General features: G+C 51.4%; 1 long non-coding RNA gene across 1 annotated transcript; it reads right to left on the bottom strand.

Annotated features, from left to right (window-relative positions):
- Window positions 1–1,500: 1,500 nt before the first annotated feature.
- LOC147108322 (uncharacterized) lies at window positions 1,501–4,328 on the bottom strand. The gene is made up of 3 exons (XR_015080713.1): window positions 4,228–4,328; window positions 3,928–4,033; window positions 1,501–1,887 (listed from the first exon to the last, which is right to left on the bottom strand). It is a non-coding gene; the product is annotated as an uncharacterized LOC147108322 (long non-coding RNA).
- Between the last annotated feature and the right edge of the window lie 9,350 nt (window positions 4,329–13,678).

The raw sequence follows: 13,678 nt of genomic DNA, 5'->3' as shown, positions 1-13,678 counted from the left end.
CGGCAGCAACTCACCAAGCTGACTTCAATAGCAGCTTCCAGCCCCGCAACCCCTCTACCACCAAGGAGGACAAGAGCAGCAGCTTCATGGAAACACCATCACCTCCAAGTCACACACCAGCCGGACATGGAAATATACCGCCATGCCTTCACCATTGCTGGTTCAAAATGCTGGAGTTCAACACCGAACACTATCATGGGCGTATCATCACCATAAGGACTACAGTGTTTCACGAAGACCCACCAGTACCTTCTCATGCCAATTAGGGATAGGCAATAAATGTGGCCTTGCCAGCACTGTCCACTTCCTGGGAACAAATTTATGAAGGTAAGCTGGAGCAAATTGACTCCCGAGATTTTGGAAGCTGTTACAAGATCAACAAATGTTGCAGCCTGAAAACAGGCCAATTGGCCCATCAAGATATGAGCTAATGTTTTTTTTCCACTTGAGCCACTGTAAGATTCTAAAAAACGTAATAAAACCACTGCTACCGTGTGCAGATCGAAATTGTGAACGAATTGTGAAATGATACAGACGGACTCAAACTGGGGGACGTCAGCAGGGGGTCCTTTGCCTGTAAGGACTCAAAATGGAGATGGTCAGTGATGTAATAAAACTTACTACGCACTTGGTTCAAGTATAAAGCAAGGCTTTAATCAACTTGTTTCAGAACATGGAGGTCTAGTTGTACTTCACTAGTTCCTGTCTTACAAAATGTCCCTGGGCAAGTTGGGCCCATGCCCGAGTATTTATACTCCTTGGACGGCGCCACCAGCTGGTCATCCAGCGTTATTTCATGAGTCGTTTCTTCATGATGATGAGATTTATAACAGTCAGCATGTTTGTGAGACCACATAGACAGGAAGGAGAAACACCGGATGAAGAGGAAGTCCCACCTCCACACACATCACAGGAACATGAACGTGTCGTGCAGAAGGAACTCCAATCAGGGAAGGTTGGGAGTGAAACAGACCCTATTAGAGAGAGGCGGATGAAGAAATACGAGGGGGCCGGCAGGAAGGCCGTATAAAGGAATGACCCAGATACAGGAAATTCAGAAGAGACAAAGAGGACTGTTTGAAATGGCAATCTCCGTTTGCAATCTACTACTTTTTCTGGACTGATCACTCAGGGAGAAGTGTATGTATGAAAGTCAGACATAGAGCACAGATATTGCTAAAGGGTACTTTTATGTACGGTTAATTGTGAGCATATTGATTGCGTGGATGCTTCTATGTATTGCTTGAATAGTGGTTGGGGTTTTCAATCTGTCTTAGAAACAATAAAAGGTTAAAGACAGAACTGGTGTGTCTGGTGTAATTTCTCATAAGACTTAAATCTGAACTCTATAACCTGTTGGACGGGGCGAGGGGTAATTCCGCACGTCCTTCACCATCTAGTGTCCTCCCACTCATGTGGTCATACCATGCACTCTTTATAGTTCTCTTATTCAAACAACTATCTCATTCCCTCACCAGAAGTACACAATGACAGTCAGATTCTTTGAAACTTTTTTTATTCATTAGAAGAAACTCTATTCAAACAACCCATCAACAAACTGACAAAATACTCTTCACAGTGTGAACAAGATATTGAAAAATGAAGTTGAGAACACAGGAGGTTGAATGTAGTGGGTTCAGTTTCATTCTGCTTCTAGAGTCAAATGAGTCTTTAGTACAGATTTGGCCAAGAAGCTGGCATCTCAGTTACAATATAATTCACACCAAACTTTAAGTCATCTAAACTAATTTCTTCCGAGTGATTGCTTTTGTCATTGAAGTCGAAAGTCTTCAGATTACAGGATACGAAGCACAGTAGTTAATTCCACACATGTTCTTGCCCTTAATCAGGCGCATGTAGCCGTTCTCACTCCAGTTTGTTCCCCAGCTGCAAAAGCAAGAATATTTGTGTGATAAATCCAGAAAGTGGAACAAGGAACTCAGAGAGGCTAGATGTTAGAATTAACATGAGTACTTTATTAACAACTGGGAAACACATTTACAGACAGCCTGCATCAGCATCCTGGCATTCCACCTTGTGCTGACTTTGACAGGAAGCAAACCTCTGACCTTAACAGGAAGCAAACCTCTGACCTTAGCAGTAGCATTGGCTACAGCACCACCTGGTGGATAACCTTAATCATAACATCCCAGATTACTATAATTTGTGAATATCCAAGACCAGTCTAGTCACATCCAAAGTGAACACAGTAAGGAACCCTGCAAGTTTGCTTCTGTAACATTTGCAACATTTTGATTTGGCTTGAATGGATTTTGATTTAATTTAGATGTTATCGACAGAACGCAGGGTCAGTTAACAAAGGGTTTACTTCTGAAGAAGTACAAATCCATCTAGAAAGGTGATTAGGATAATTAGGTGGAATACCAAATAAAAGAGCCAACTTAATTGTGTACTCTTGCATATCACATTAGCTTTGAGAAAATGAGGAATCATTGAGCACATCCCATCGCAGTTTTCACCCTTACTGCAAGGATGGTTAGTAATCAATTTGCCCAGCAGAGGACTTAGCAAATCAAACAATATAGTGAGCTTCCACATCATGTGAAGGGGGCTGGGTGGGGTTCCACTCAAGGTGGAAACATTGATTGGCTGGGCAGGGCAATATTTAGTTCATTGAATTGCAGGAAGGATCAAAGGTCAGCTTTTGCCTCTCTCCTTTCTACCTGGAGAAGTCAATCTGAGGCAGCCAGAGAGACAGAGAGGTCACACTTTCTACTCAGCCAAAGCGAGGCTGAGATACTCCAGGTGAAGGAACAAACATATACAGCCTGTGAGGGTAAAGGGAAGCACCAGTTAGTTAAGGGGCTTCTAAGTTGCCAGTGAGTTCACGCCACACTGAAGCAGGGCTATATATTCTCAATGGCCCAGAAATTTGGGTCTCCAAGGATGAGTACGCATGGGGTACTCACCCGTAAGCCCAATGGGAGTGCCGGTTTCCTGCATGCACTGCGCATGCGCGGGAAACCGGCGCTTCCGTTCCCCTGAACGAAGAGGTTTAGAGGTCGAACGCGTGCGCGGGAGAGGTTGTGCGTGCGCATCGAACTTCGTTTTTTTTTACAGGTTTTTCCGGGAGGGTAAGTCTGCAGAATTTACACATTTAAAAAGCAAGCGTAAGGCCTGCTTTTTACAAGGTAAGTGGTGAATTAATTAAAATTAAAACATTTTTTCCACAGGTTTATTATTTTTAAATACTTTAAAGCAAGGTAAGTTTATTTTTAGCCCCGTTAGAAAATAAAATTATTTTTTTCAAAAATTTCAATTATTGTTTAAAATAGTTATTTCATGTAATTTATAGTTTATTTAAAAAATGTGATTTAAAAAAAAAATTCTTTGAAGATTTAGTGCTGTTTTGGGCCCGTAGTATTTATAAGTTTTGACAGCTCTTCCTGTCAATCTTATGAATGGAGCATTCCCTGCTCCGATTGGCTCTGCATGGCACACGTGATCCCAGGGGACGCATCGAACTAACTATGCCCCTGGGATACGCAAGCACTGCACGCCGGCAGTTGGAGCAGGCCCAGGATCGGAATCCCACGGGGGCCCACAGCTCAACGGCCGGCGCGCAAGGTATGTGCAGGTCGGGGGCTTGCACCCGCGGGAAGCCCCCGACCCCGAATTTCTGGGCCAATATATTGACCGTACATGGTGCGATGGGAAAAAAATAGCGCACTGTAAAAATTGTATTTTGCTCAATCATATATTTTACTGCATCGGTTCACAATTGGCGTCATTTTCATGCCCTTGAAAACTTCAGGCAGGCGAAGTCAAGTCTCTGTTCCTTAATCCTCCCTCATCAATGTATAACTGAATCCCAGGCATTCTTTGACAGCATCCGCTCTGTATAATCTCTGGGATTCTGAAGCTTTCCATCATGCCTGACTGTCCTTTAACGTAGATATTATTTACCTGTTTTTAATGATCCAGTAATCTTTTGGATGCTGATCCACGTACCCTACCAAGAGCACTGCATGGTCAATATGTTTGATATTGCAGTTGACATTGACATAGATACCTGTAAAATGGAGGAGAGTGCTGTAGGCATAAACAATTCTAAACTCACATCTGAAATAACATTATATAACACTGTGAAGGTCTATGCAACAAGATTTTGCATTCATTTAGCGTCTTTCACAAAGCAAATTGTCTCAGGGACACCAAGCAGGAAGTTGTTAGGGAAGGTAAATAAAAGATTAGAATATTCTTTACCTGACTTGTAACACTTCCAGAAATGAGGTGATGAAATGAATGAGTACAGCAATTGGTCCAACACCTGTCACCATTTGAGCTAATTGTTTGTCATTATAGCACTTAATCCCTTTGAATCCTTTAATTTTGGTGACAGACTTGGAGCTGCTGAATAAGCACTCTCTGCTTCAGTTATTAAAAAAAGTAAAATCTGATTACAAATTGACAGATAATAATTTCCATAACTTCAACATCCAAATCCCATCACACACAAAATCCCACTCACCTATCACCCCAGCCCTCCACTCTCTCTTATCCCCTCAGAACATCGATGACAAAACCATCGCCCACTTCTTCAAATCTCACCACAGCCTTGCTCATCCCAAACTCTGAAAACTTCTTTCGGCCGAACATTCCATCTCTTGTCTCCTGTACATTCCCCGGTCCCCTCCACTCTACTATTGATGTGCCTCAATAATTCCGAGACTCGAAGTTAGCAGAACAAAACAAGGCTTTTATTAACTTAGAACGTAACACGTAAGAGAGAGAGATGTCTTCCTTCTGGAGACTGAGGCCAGACTGAGGCCAGACTGAGCTAGCTTACAAACGGGGCCAGGTATGGGCGGAGCCCTACACACAGCACATTCCAGCACATTCCAGTATACAATACAGCACATTCCAGTACACAATACAATGAGGTCTGGGGGAAGGGAAATGACACTGAAACCGATCTCAGTCACAGGCAGTGATGAATGGAAATATTTCATCACATTCACCCCTTCTATAGATTTAGTCTGTTCGGGGGTTTGATAGTCCTCTGCGACCGACGTGGCTGTTGCGGTGCCGCGGGTGTCGGCTGGGTGTCCCCGGTAGCCTCCTGGGTCTCTGCCGGGGGTGCCGCCAGGGTTGTTGAAGGGGTAGTTGGTGGGGGTGCCATTGGTCGGTGTTCTTCCGGGGGTGATGAAAGAGTAGTGGGTGGGTAAGAGTTGCTGTGATCGTCGTTGCCGCTATTGCCGTGGTTGTTGTCGATGCCGGCTGGGGCGACGTCTTTTATGGACACGGTGTCCTCCCTTCCGTCGGCGTGCCGGACATATGCGTATTGGGGGTTGGCGTGGAGTAGGTGTACTGGCTCCACGAGAGGGTCCGTCTTGTGGCCCCTCACATGCCTTCGCACGAGTACCGGACCTGGGGTGGAGAGCCATGACGGCATGGATACGCCTGAGGTGGATTTCCGGGGAAAGACAAACATTCGTTCATGAGGCGTGGTATTAGTGGCCGTACACAATAGCGACCGTATCGAATGGAGCACATCCGAGAGGACTTCCTGCCAGCGGGAGATAGGGAGGCCCTTGGTCCTTAGAGCTAGAGTGACTGCTTTCCATACTGTCCCGTTCTCTCGCTCCACTTGGCCGTTACCCCGGGGGTTGTAGCTGGTGGTACGGCTCGTGGCGATCCCCCTGGACAGCATGTACTAGCGTAGCTCTTCACTCATGAAGGACGCCCCCCTATCCGTATGGATGTAGCTCGGCATACCGAACAGGCAGAACAGGCTGTTGAGGCATTTAATGACCGTGGCGCTGGTCATGTCTGGGCAGGGGAAGGCGAATGGGAACCGGGAGTATTCGTCCACAATGTTCAGGAAGTAAACATTGCGGTCGACGGACGGGAGGGGGCCCTTGAAGTCTAAGCTGAGCCGCTCAAAGGGCCGTGTAGCTTTGATTAAGTGGGCTCTATCTGGGCGGTAGAACCGAGGCTTGCACTCAGCGCAAGTGCGGCAGTTCCTGGTCAGGGACCGAACTTCCTCAATCGAGTAGGGTAAGTTACGGGACTTTATGAAGTGGAACAGCCGCGTGACCCCTGGGTGGCAGAGGTCGTTGTGGAGGGTCTGTAGCCGATCCCCGGTGGCGCTGGCACACATCCCTCGTGAGAGGGCGTCAGGGGATTCGTTAAGGGCCCCTGGCCGGTAAATGATGTCGTACTCGAAGGTGGAGAGCTCAATCCGCCACCTAAGAATCTTATCATTTTTAATCTTCCCCCTCTGTTTATTATTGAACATAAACGCTACCGACCGCTGGTCGGTAAGTAGGGTGAAGCGTTTGCTGGCTAGGTAGTGGCGCCAGTGGCGCACTGCCTCCACGATGGCTTGGGCCTCCTTTTCCACGGAGGAGTGTCTGATCTCGGGCCCTTGGAGGGTCCTCGAGAAGAAAGCTACGGGCCGCCCCGCCTGGTTGAGGGTGGCCGCCAAGGCGAAGTCAGACGCATCACTTTCCACTTGAAATGGAGTGTTCTCGTCCACTGCCTGTAGCGTGGCCCGCTCAATATCCTGCTTAATGCTTTTGAAGGTGGCGTGGGCCTCAGCAGAGAGCGGGAAAGAGGATGCTTTCAAGAGGGGGCGGGCTTTGTCGGAGTAGTTGGGGACCCATTGGGAATAATAAGAAAATAACCCCAGGCACCTTTTCAGGGCTTTGGGGGTGTTGGGCAGGGGCAGCTCCCGTAGGGGGCGCAATCGGTCGGGGTCTGGTCCGATTTCCCCATTCTCCACCACGCTGCCTAGTATGTAGAGGCGCGTGGTGTTGTAAACGCACTTGTCCTCGTTGTAGGTGAGGTTGAGTTTTTGTGCGGTTTTCAGGAACCTCTCGAGGTTCGAGTCGTGATCCTGCTGGTTGTGACCGCAGATGGTGACGTTGTCGAGGTAGGGGAAGGTTGCCTGCAAGTGGTGGTCATCGACCATGTGGTCCATCTCCCTCTGGAAGACCGAGACCCCATTCGTCACCCCAAAGGGGACTCTGAGGAATTGGTAGAGGCGTCCGTTCACCTCGAAGGCGGTGTACGGGCGGTCCTCTGGTCTGATAGGGAGCTGGTGGTACGCTGACTTGAGGTCGATGGTGGAGAACACCCGGTATTGGGCGATTTGGTTCACCATTTCTGATATGCGGGGTAGCGGGTAGGCGTCTAGTAGGGTGTACCTGTTGATCGTTTGACTATAGTCGATCACCATCCGTTTCTTCTCACTACCCCTTACCACTACCACTTGGGCGCGCCACGGGCTGTTGCTGTGTTCAATAATGCGCTCTTTCAGCAGCCTGTCTACCTCGGTCGCGATAAACCGCCTGTCCTCCCAGCTGTACCTCCTGCTTTTGGTCGCTATTGGCCGGCAGTTAGGGGTAAGGTTCGCGAATAGCGAAGGCGGCTTTACCTTCAGGGTAGCCAGACCGCACACTGTGAGGGGCGGCTGGGACCCACCGTACTTGAGCGTGATGCTTTGGTGGTTGCACTGGAAATCCAGGCCCAAGATCACGCTCGCACATAGGTTCTTCATGATTAATACTTTAAAATTATCATATACAGTTCCGTTAACGCACAATTGTACCGTGCAGTAACCCAGAATGGTCGATGTCTGGGTTTTGTCAGCCATAGAGATGGTACCCTGAGTAGGGACCACCTTTAGGGAGAGTTGTTGTGCCAGTTCTGGGTGGATAAAGCTCTCCGTGCTTCCACTGTCAATTAAGCATTTAACCCGGCACCCGTTTACCTCGATGTCCACCATTGATCTGGATAGCGGGTGCGGCCTGGTCTGGTCCACTGTGACCGATGCCACTGTAGGGCCCTGATCGATACAAGATGGTGTCCACGCTGTCTGCTCACAAGATGGCGGACCCCACGAGGTCGGGCAAGATGGCATCCAAGATGGCCGCTCCCACGGCGCACACGCGGCGGTGGCGGGTTTTCCGGCGGGGTTCCCTCTGCACGCCTTCCCGAAGTGCCCCTTCTTACCGCACTTAAAGCAGGTGGTGCCTTTCGCCGGGCACAGGTTTCTGGTGTGCTTTGGCTGCCCGCAGAAGTAGCAGTTGGGTCCCTGACGCATCGCGGCTGTCGTAGGGCTTCTGGGGGGAGAGCGGGGCCCAGCCGGTGTCGGACTGTCGGGCGGGGAAGATGCCTTCCAAGATGGCGGCGCCCTCGGTGCACACGTGGCGGCGTGGACGGCGCGGGCTGAAGAGTAGGCGTCCGAGTTTCTCTGGGCCACATCCAGGGATCGCGCGGTGTCCGCAGCCTGTTTCAGGTCCAACCCCGTTTTTTCCAGCAGTCTTTGCCGGATGTAAGTGGAGCTGAGGCCTGTGATGAAGGCATCGTGAACAAGCTCATCAGTGTACACTGCGGCTTTTACATCTTGGCACTTGCAGTCTTTGCCAAGCATTTTCAGGGTGCTTAGGAACTCCTCCACCGATTCCCCAGGTCGCTGTGCGCGGGTAGCGAGCAGGTGCCTAGCATACACCTCATTCGTAGGCTGCTGGTAATGCGCCTTTAAGATGTCGCAGGCGGCCAGGTACGTCTCGGCGTCTTGGATGAGGGGGTAAACCCGGTGGCTTACCCAATTCCACAGAATTCCGAGTCTCATCCTCGCAGCGTCCGTAGCGTCTTTGACGGCTGCGGAATTGTCCAGGAAGAATTCCATACACTCAAACCAGTGTCCGAAGCATGCTGATGCGTCCGGAGCATGTTGATCCAAATCCAAACGTTCGGGTTTCAGGAGTTGATCCATAGTGTTGAAAAATAAGTTAATAAAATTGATGTGCCTCAATAATTCCGAGACTCGAAGTTAGCAGAACAAAACAAGGCTTTTATTAACTTAGAACGTAACATGTAAGAGAGAAAGATGTCTTCCTTCTGGAGACTGAGGCCAGACTGAGGCCAGACTGAGCTAGCTTACAAACGGGGCCAGGTATGGGCGGAGCCCTACACACAGCACATTCCAGCACATTCCAGTATACAATACAGCACATTCCAGTACACAATACAATGAGGTCTGGGGGAAGGGAAATGACACTGAAACCGATCTCAGTCACAGGCAGTGATGAATGGAAATATTTCATCACATTCACCCCTTCTATAGATTTAGTCTGTTCGGGGGTTTGATAGTCCTCTGCGACCGACGTGGCTGTTGCGGTGCCGCGGGTGTCGGCTGGGTGTCCCCGGTAGCCTCCTGGGTCTCTGCCGGGGGTGCCGCCAGGGTTGTTGAAGGGGTAGTTGGTGGGGGTGCCATTGGTCGGTGTTCTTCCGGGGGTGATGAAAGAGTAGTGGGTGGGTAAGAGTTGCTGTGATCGTCGTTGCCGCTATTGCCGTGGTTGTTGTCGATGCCGGCTGGGGCGACGTCTTTTATGGACACGGTGTCCTCCCTTCCGTCGGCGTGCCGGACATATGCGTATTGGGGGTTGGCGTGGAGTAGGTGTACTGGCTCCACGAGAGGGTCCGTCTTGTGGCCCCTCACATGCCTTCGCACGAGTACCGGACCTGGGGTGGAGAGCCATGACGGCATGGATACGCCTGAGGTGGATTTCCGGGGAAAGACAAACATTCGTTCATGAGGCGTGGTATTAGTGGCCGTACACAATAGCGACCGTATCGAATGGAGCACATCCGAGAGGACTTCCTGCCAGCGGGAGATAGGGAGGCCCTTGGTCCTTAGAGCTAGAGTGACTGCTTTCCATACTGTCCCGTTCTCTCGCTCCACTTGGCCGTTACCCCGGGGGTTGTAGCTGGTGGTACGGCTCGTGGCGATCCCCCTGGACAGCATGTACTAGCGTAGCTCTTCACTCATGAAGGACGCCCCCCTATCCGTATGGATGTAGCTCGGCATACCGAACAGGCAGAACAGGCTGTTGAGGCATTTAATGACCGTGGCGCTGGTCATGTCTGGGCAGGGGAAGGCGAATGGGAACCGGGAGTATTCGTCCACAATGTTCAGGAAGTAAACATTGCGGTCGACGGACGGGAGGGGGCCCTTGAAGTCTAAGCTGAGCCGCTCAAAGGGCCGTGTAGCTTTGATTAAGTGGGCTCTATCTGGGCGGTAGAACCGAGGCTTGCACTCAGCGCAAGTGCGGCAGTTCCTGGTCAGGGACCGAACTTCCTCAATCGAGTAGGGTAAGTTACGGGACTTTATGAAGTGGAACAGCCGCGTGACCCCTGGGTGGCAGAGGTCGTTGTGGAGGGTCTGTAGCCGATCCCCGGTGGCGCTGGCACACATCCCTCGTGAGAGGGCGTCAGGGGATTCGTTAAGGGCCCCTGGCCGGTAAATGATGTCGTACTCGAAGGTGGAGAGCTCAATCCGCCACCTAAGAATCTTATCATTTTTAATCTTCCCCCTCTGTTTATTATTGAACATAAACGCTACCGACCGCTGGTCGGTAAGTAGGGTGAAGCGTTTGCTGGCTAGGTAGTGGCGCCAGTGGCGCACTGCCTCCACGATGGCTTGGGCCTCCTTTTCCACGGAGGAGTGTCTGATCTCGGGCCCTTGGAGGGTCCTCGAGAAGAAAGCTACGGGCCGCCCCGCCTGGTTGAGGGTGGCCGCCAAGGCGAAGTCAGACGCATCACTTTCCACTTGAAATGGAGTGTTCTCGTCCACTGCCTGTAGCGTGGCCCGCTCAATATCCTGCTTAATGCTTTTGAAGGTGGCGTGGGCCTCAGCAGAGAGCGGGAAAGAGGATGCTTTCAAGAGGGGGTGGGCTTTGTCGGAGTAGTTGGGGACCCATTGGGAATAATAAGAAAATAACCCCAGGCACCTTTTCAGGGCTTTGGGGGTGTTGGGCAGGGGCAGCTCCCGTAGGGGGCGCAATCGGTCGGGGTCTGGTCCGATTTCCCCATTCTCCACCACGCTGCCTAGTATGTAGAGGCGCGTGGTGTTGTAAACGCACTTGTCCTCGTTGTAGGTGAGGTTGAGTTTTTGTGCGGTTTTCAGGAACCTCTCGAGGTTCGAGTCGTGATCCTGCTGGTTGTGACCGCAGATGGTGACGTTGTCGAGGTAGGGGAAGGTTGCCTGCAAGTGGTGGTCATCGACCATGCGGTCCATCTCCCTCTGGAAGACCGAGACCCCATTCGTCACCCCAAAGGGGACTCTGAGGAATTGGTAGAGGCGTCCGTTCACCTCGAAGGCGGTGTACGGGCGGTCCTCTGGTCTGATAGGGAGCTGGTGGTACGCTGACTTGAGGTCGATGGTGGAGAACACCCGGTATTGGGCGATTTGGTTCACCATTTCTGATATGCGGGGTAGCGGGTAGGCGTCTAGTAGGGTGTACCTGTTGATCGTTTGACTATAGTCGATCACCATCCGTTTCTTCTCACTACCCCTTACCACTACCACTTGGGCGCGCCACGGGCTGTTGCTGTGTTCAATAATGCGCTCTTTCAGCAGCCTGTCTACCTCGGTCGCGATAAACCGCCTGTCCTCCCAGCTGTACCTCCTGCTTTTGGTCGCTATTGGCCGGCAGTTAGGGGTAAGGTTCGCGAATAGCGAAGGCGGCTTTACCTTCAGGGTAGCCAGACCGCACACTGTGAGGGGCGGCTGGGACCCACCGTACTTGAGCGTGATGCTTTGGTGGTTGCACTGGAAATCCAGGCCCAAGATCACGCTCGCACATAGGTTCTTCATGATTAATACTTTAAAATTATCATATACAGTTCCGTTAACGCACAATTGTACCGTGCAGTAACCCAGAATGGTCGATGTCTGGGTTTTGTCAGCCATAGAGATGGTACCCTGAGTAGGGACCACCTTTAGGGAGAGTTGTTGTGCCAGTTCTGGGTGGATAAAGCTCTCCGTGCTTCCACTGTCAATTAAGCATTTAACCCGGCACCCGTTTACCTCGATGTCCACCATTGATCTGGATAGCGGGTGCGGCCTGGTCTGGTCCACTGTGACCGATGCCACTGTAGGGCCCTGATCGATACAAGATGGTGTCCACGCTGTCTGCTCACAAGATGGCGGACCCCACGAGGTCGGGCAAGATGGCATCCAAGATGGCCGCTCCCACGGCGCACACGCGGCGGTGGCGGGTTTTCCGGCGGGGTTCCCTCTGCACGCCTTCCCGAAGTGCCCCTTCTTACCGCACTTAAAGCAGGTGGTGCCTTTCGCCGGGCACAGGTTTCTGGTGTGCTTTGGCTGCCCGCAGAAGTAGCAGTTGGGTCCCTGACGCATCGCGGCTGTCGTAGGGCTTCTGGGGGGAGAGCGGGGCCCAGCCGGTGTCGGACTGTCGGGCGGGGAAGATGCCTTCCAAGATGGCGGCGCCCTCGGTGCACACGTGGCGGCGTGGACGGCGCGGGCTGAAGAGTAGGCGTCCGAGTTTCTCTGGGCCACATCCAGGGATCGCGCGGTGTCCGCAGCCTGTTTCAGGTCCAACCCCGTTTTTTCCAGCAGTCTTTGCCGGATGTAAGTGGAGCTGAGGCCTGTGATGAAGGCATCGTGAACAAGCTCGTCAGTGTACACTGCGGCTTTTACATCTTGGCACTTGCAGTCTTTGCCAAGCATTTTCAGGGTGCTTAGGAACTCCTCCACCGATTCCCCAGGTCGCTGTGCGCGGGTAGCGAGCAGGTGCCTAGCATACACCTCATTCGTAGGCTGCTGGTAATGCGCCTTTAAGATGTCGCAGGCGGCCAGGTACGTCTCGGCGTCTTGGATGAGGGGGTAAACCCGGTGGCTTACCCAATTCCACAGAATTCCGAGTCTCATCCTCGCAGCGTCCGTAGCGTCTTTGACGGCTGCGGAATTGTCCAGGAAGAATTCCATACACTCAAACCAGTGTCCGAAGCATGCTGATGCGTCCGGAGCATGTTGATCCAAATCCAAACGTTCGGGTTTCAGGAGTTGATCCATAGTGTTGAAAAATAAGTTAATAAAATTGATGTGCCTCAATAATTCCGAGACTCGAAGTTAGCAGAACAAAACAAGGCTTTTATTAACTTAGAACGTAACATGTAAGAGAGAGAGATGTCTTCCTTCTGGAGACTGAGGCCAGACTGAGGCCAGACTGAGCTAGCTTACAAACGGGGCCAGGTATGGGCGGAGCCCTACACACAGCACATTCCAGCACATTCCAGTATACAATACAGCACATTCCAGTACACAATACAATGAGGTCTGGGGGAAGGGGAATGACACTGAAACCGATCTCAGTCACAGGCAGTGATGAATGGAAATATTTCATCACATTCACCCCTTCTATAGATTTAGTCTGTTCGGGGGTTTGATAGTCCTCTGCGACCGACGTGGCTGTTGCGGTGCCGCGGGTGTCGGCTGGGTGTCCCCGGTAGCCTCCTGGGTCTCTGCCGGGGGTGCCGCCAGGGTTGTTGAAGGGGTAGTTGGTGGGGGTGCCATTGGTCGGTGTTCTTCCGGGGGTGATGAAAGAGTAGTGGGTGGGTAAGAGTTGCTGTGATCGTCGTTGCCGCTATTGCCGTGGTTGTTGTCGATGCCGGCTGGGGCGACGTCTTTTATGGACACGGTGTCCTCCCTTCCGTCGGCGTGCCGGACATATGCGTATTGGGGGTTGGCGTGGAGTAGGTGTACTGGCTCCACGAGAGGGTCCGTCTTGTGGCCCCTCACATGCCTTCGCACGAGTACCGGACCTGGGGTGGAGAGCCATGACGGCATGGATACGCCTGAGGTGGATTTCCGGGGAAAGACAAACATTCGTTCATGAGGCGT

Source organism: Somniosus microcephalus, chromosome 13, assembly GCF_052327205.1.
Source record: "Somniosus microcephalus isolate GS21.2 chromosome 13, FLI_Smic_1.0, whole genome shotgun sequence".
NCBI lineage: Eukaryota > Metazoa > Chordata > Chondrichthyes > Squaliformes > Somniosidae > Somniosus > Somniosus microcephalus.
The sequence above is the reverse complement of the archived record's forward strand: the minus strand, read 5'-3'. Positions and strand labels throughout refer to the sequence as shown.